Source organism: Mchenga conophoros, linkage group LG6 (assembly GCF_057382185.1).
Source record: "Mchenga conophoros isolate Kocher_MC1m ecotype Shallow Benthic linkage group LG6, M_conophoros_male_GT1.1, whole genome shotgun sequence".
NCBI lineage: Eukaryota > Metazoa > Chordata > Actinopteri > Cichliformes > Cichlidae > Mchenga > Mchenga conophoros.
The window spans coordinates 3,455,692-3,461,584 of NC_140531.1; the positions used below are offsets into that span (position 1 = coordinate 3,455,692).

Here is a 5,893-nt window from a genome sequence, read left to right on the forward strand (position 1 = left end):
GAGGGAAAGGGGAGGCAGGAGGAGGAGAGACCCGAGGCGGCCGCCGGTCCGAGTGTCAGGTGAACTGACAAGTAAGAAGTTATGACCTGCAGTCTATCTGGGTCTGATATAAACCAAGTTTAGGTGGAGTTTATTTTCGTTGTGCTGACTTTTTTCAGTCAGTTAGAATACCTCGTACTGCTACTAGCTAGCATGACGGAGTTTCTATACAGCTGGGTGGGTGCTATGATGTTACTGATAGTGAACTGTATTTCGTTCATAAGGTTAGCTAGTAGAGTTGCCAACCGTCACGTAAAAAATGGAATCGTCTCGTATTCAGAGAAAATGTTACGTGTTTTGTATTGAGCTGAAAAGGAACGCAGTTTGTCCCAGACTTCAGCTGGAATGAGAAAAAGACACAACCTCAACCCGAAAAGGCCCCACAAGCTTATCTTTGATGATACCAGCCCAAACCAGTACTCCACCTCCACCTTGCTGGCGTCTGAGTCGGACTGGAGCTCTCTGCCCTTTACCAATCCAGCCATCTGGCCCATCAAGAGTCACTCTCATTTCATCAGTCCATAAAACCTTAGAAAAACCAGTCTTGAGATATTTCTTGGCCCAGTCTTGACGTTTCAGCTTGTGTGTCTTGTTCAGTGGTGGTCGTCTTTCAGCCTTTCTTACCTTGGCCATGTCTCTGAGTATTGCACACCTTGTGCTTTTGGGCACTCCAGTGATGTTGCAGCTCTGAAATATGGCCAAACTGGTGGCAAGTGGCATCTTGGCAGCTGCACGCTTGACTTTTCTCAGTTCATGGGCAGTTATTTTGCGCCTTGGTTTTTCCACACGCTTCTTGCGACCCTGTTGACTATTTTGAATGAAACGCTTGATTGTTCGATGATCACGCTTCAGAAGCTTTGCAATTTTGAGACTGCTGCATCCTTCTGCAAGATATCTCACTATTTTTGACTTTTCTGAGCCTGTCAAGTCCTTCTTTTGACCCATTTTGCCAAAGGAAAGGACGTTGCCTAATAATTATGCACACCTGATATAGGGTGTTGATGTCATTAGACCACACCCCTTCTCATTACAGAGATACACATCACCTAATATGCTTAATTGGTAGTAGGCTTTCGAGCCTATACAGCTTGGAGTAAGACAACATGCATGAAGAGGGTGATGTGGACAAAATACTCATTTGCCTAATAATTCTGCACTCCCTGTATACCAACAAGACAGTGTGCAGCGTTTGTTTTCATTCAAAGGCTTTATGTTTTTTCCTATAATGGTGGGCCGGTCTCTAGTCAAAATGCCTGGGCTGATTTTTTGTCCCAGTCCAGCCCTGTATGCAGCTCGTATGCAGTCTGGAGTTACCTACATCTTCCCGCTCGGAAGGCAGAATTTCAGAGTTCTGAGTACAATCGAAAGCACCACGACTGCAGTTTTCGTATTGGATGTTAAAAGCACATGTGACGCTGTGACGTAGGCTAGAATCATGGCAGCAGTCGACGACGGTCCAGGCGTGGGATTTCTCTCGTGAAATATGCAAATTATTTTTTCCTTTCTGTTTGTAGGTGGCACAGTGCACTTGTGGCAGGATAGTGCTAACATGTAAGCAAGCTAGAAGACTGGCAATCTTACTGGGTATCCAGTTAGGGAAGCAACACATTAACAACAGAATTCTGAGTAAAACTAAAGTTACTTTCCCTAGTAACTAGTTACTTTCAAAGTAAGGTTAAGTTTGATAAACGTAAGTGGGGGGGGGGGGGTCTGGCAGACGTAGGTCACCGGTCTGGTAGCGGCACTGCTCCTGTGTGGGTCTGGGGCAGGCTTTAGCACTTGGTGTTCTGGGGTGTGCTTCACTTCCGGGCTGGGGTTCTGGCTGGGCCCGGGAGGTTAGTGTGTCGCCTGGGTTGTGGGTGGGTGGAACTGGAGGCCTTTCAGCTGGCAGGGAGGTTGTTACCATCCTTTGCAGATGGTCTCTGCACTTGAGGAGTCCACTCTGCAAGAGGGGGTTATCTAGCAGAGGTGGAGGATGAACTCAACTTGGGTGTCTATTGTCTTATGTAGTCTGGGAGTTGACTGAATGTTGGGGTGGGTGTAGTTTAGGGCTGCCACGATTAGTCGACTAGTCACGATTACGTCAACTATTAAAATCGTCGATGACTAACTTAATAGAGGATGCGTCGTTTGAAGCTTTGTAAGATTCTGAAAGACGCAGGAATATGTGGTAAGATTTAAGAGTGGAATAACTGACTGAAACAGAAGATGGCAGGATGTCAGCTGTCGTTAGACACCAAATAAGAAGAAGCAGTCTCCGATGGCATGGCTACCTGGCAATGGAGCTTGGAAGTCTGGGAGCATTTTGAGAAAATGAAAGAGAAGAATTTCCGATGTAAAATCTGCAAAATGGAACTTGCCTTCCATGGCAGTACGACCGTGATGCACGAGCATCTGAACAGGAAGCATGTCGTGGCTAATTTAAGGACAACGAAGTGGTACAGTCGTTTCGGTAAGCTAATTGGCTAGTTAGCTTCTAACATTAGTGTAAACAGTGAGCTACTTACGCATATTGATAGCTGTAAATGTTATGTTACAGTACTGCTAAAAAAAAGACATTCTTCTTCATTGACAACTTTGTCACCAAGCCAACAACATGTGCACCTCCGCAAGCAGATGTCCTGACTGAATCAATCTTGAACATGTTGGTGACGGACATGAGGCCCCTGTTCATAGTTATTGATCAGGGATTCAAAGAGATGATCAAGCAGTTCAACCCAGATTAGCATGATAAATACCTACCAGGCTGATCCCACTTCACCAAAATGATGTAAAAGAAATATGATGCAACCTTTGAGAAGGTTTGTCTCTCTATGTCTGTCTCTTCCGTCTCTCACACCGCAAACACAAAATAGCAATTTGTATTACAATTTAATACATTTCATGATGAAATAATATTAATAAAATAATCTTGGTTAAAGCATGTAAAGATTGTTTTACTGATATGTTGAATGTTTATTGTTTAAGCTACTTAACTGTATTTGGTGTAACTGAATTATTGAACTGGTAAATTTAAATCTTGATGCATAAACTGACAAACATTATTAATAATGAAAAAATATACTGTAATTGTCTCCCTAATGCTTACTATTGTTCCAAATCATCTCACATCTTTAGGTAAAGCAGACCATCAGGGTGTCAAAGGTTTCTTCACCCTGACTGCTGATGTCTGGACCAGTCGTGCAACAGAGGCCTACCTTGGTGTGTCTTGCTATTTCCTGAGTGAAGATTAGAAGATGCTTGAAGAAAAACATGGATTGGCCTCTATCTGGGTCGCTGGACACTCACTCTAGCTAGTCATAGTCAATACTGCTCTCAAAGAAACCACCATCAGCAGAAGACTAGGTGCTGCTAGGCAGCTAGTGGAGCATTTTAGCAAGCTGGTTAGTGCAAGGCTAAAAATGAAACAGGAGCAAATGAATGTCAGTAAGATGACAATAGTACATTCTCCTCCTCAAACAGCACTGGCCTCTCACTGATCAGATCCTGAGGTAACTCTGAGGGGGAAGCACTACTTTGACTTGAAGCCAGAGCAGTGGGCGCTCCTTGAAGAACTGAAGCAAGGGTTGGTGCCTTTTGAGCCTGCTACTGTTTATCTTAGTGGACAGCAGTACACAACCATTTCCGGTCTTCCACAGGTGGTCAAAGGGCTGACACAGGCTGTACACCAGGGATAACACAGAGATAGGGGAGTATTTGCACTTTCTCAGCAGAGAAAGAAAACCCTATTATTCTCGCAGCTGCCTTGGACCCCAGATTCAGAAAGCAGAAGGTTTTAGCTCCTGAAGATGGCATCAGAGTGTTGAAGTGCTTGCTGTCAAAAAAGCAAATGCTGGGACACATGAGCATGCAAAACTGCAGACAGCCAATGGTTCAGGTATAATTGAAAAGACTGCTCTGGACACCCTCCTTGAGTTTGACACAGTCAGGGTGAAAATGGAAGAAGCATCTAAAGAGGACCGAGATGTCCAAGTTGTGAGAAGTGAAGTACTTTAAAAAGGCCACAGTCTCTAAAAAGGATGATCCTCTTAAATGGTTGAGCAAAAATGAGGGACATTTCCTCACACTATCAAAGCTAGCTAGATCTTTTCTGTGCATTCCTGCAACCTCCACCCCATCAGTCTTCTTCGCAGCAGGGAACATCTGCTCTCAAAAGATAGCAAGCCTTTCTGCATAACATGTAGAAAAGCTAACTTTCCTGGCTATGAACAAGAATCTTGAGTAGATTGGGACTATACAGGGAGTGCAGAATTATTAGGCAAATGAGTATTTTGTCCACATCACCATCTTCATGCATGTTGTCTTACTCCAAGCTGTATAGGCTCGAAAGCCTACTACCAATTAAGCATATTAGGTGATGTGCATCTCTGTAATGAGAAGGGGTGTGGTCTAATGACATCAACACCCTATATCAGGTGTGCATAATTATTAGGCAACGTCCTTTCCTTTGGCAAAATGGGTCAAAAGAAGGACTTGACAGGCTCAGAAAAGTCAAAAATAGTGAGATATCTTGCAGAGGGATGCAGCAGTCTCAAAATTACAAAGCTTCTGAAGCGTGATCATCGAACAATCAAGCGTTTCATTCAAAATAGTCAACAGGGTCGCAAGAAGCGTGTGGAAAAACCAAGGCGCAAAATAACTGCCCATGAACTGAGAAAAGTCAAGCGTGCAGCTGCCAAGATGCCACCAAGGCTGGACTGGGACAAAAAATCGGCCCGGGCATTTTGACTAGAGACCGGCCCACCAGGATAAAGATTGACAATGTGACGTCATTCAGGTGTAAAACCGCAAAGGATTCTGGGAACTTGTGGCAAGAGGTACTAGCGCACGCAGGCTTTCAATTGAACTCAGTTACACAGCGATAAAAATAAACCCAAAAAATGGCAAGAAGCTGTTGTATTATTAACTTCAATAGCCGGTCGCATGACAGCCATGGGAAGCCGACGGGTAAAGAGATCTTTTTTTTTTTTTTAATCGGATTACGTCGTTGAAGAGAAATTTTTTAAGCCATGTTTCCGAAGTAAGAGCCGACGGATGGTCTGGATATACCAAATATAACGTCCCAGAACACTCCAGCTCACAGGTTAGTCTGCTCCAAGCATTCCCACAAAGGTCAGAGTTTTGTAGTAGTTAATACGTCATTTTTCTTAACATAGGCAAGGCAAGGCAAGGCAAATTTATTTGTATAGCACAATTCAACAACAAGGTGATTCAAAGTGCTTTACAGAGACATTAGAAACATAAACAAATAAAAAGCATGATTTAAAATTGATTAAAACAAGCAAACAAACTAACTAAACACACACATTTCACACCTGTTCGCGTGATCTGAACCCTTATCGTAAGGGGAGCTACCAGTCCTTCTGTGGACGAGCTACTTTCTATTTTAAATTCCCTGAATTTAAAATACTCTCTAGACCCAGTCTAGACCCAGCTGGGGAGCTACCCAGAGCTCTAAACCCACTTAACAAACAAACAAACAAACAAACAAACAAAACAGTATATAAAATCAAAACAGATAAAATCAGAACAGTAGATAAAATCAGTAGTTAATGTAAGTTTTGAAATTTAAGCTTAACAAACAAACAAAACAGTATATAAAACCAAAACAGATAAAATCAGAAATAGATAAGATCAGTAGTTAGTGTAAGTTTTGAAATTTAAGCTTAAAAGTGTGGATTTGGTGCTTTATTCAAATGCAGCTGAGAATAGGTGAGTCTTCAACCTGGATTTAAATAAACTGAGTGTTTCAGCTGATCTGAGGCTTTCTGGGAGTTTGTTCCAGATATAAGGAGCATAAAAGCTGAATGCAGCTTCTCCGTGTCTGGTTCTGACTCTGGGAACTGATAAAAGA

The 5,893-nt window shown here is 42.9% G+C and overlaps 1 pseudogene; it reads left to right on the forward strand.

Annotated features, from left to right (window-relative positions):
• The first annotated feature begins 2,340 nt into the window (after positions 1 to 2,340).
• LOC146571855 (E3 SUMO-protein ligase ZBED1-like) lies at positions 2,341 to 3,272 on the forward strand (annotated as a pseudogene).
• The last annotated feature ends 2,621 nt before the right edge of the window (positions 3,273 to 5,893 follow it).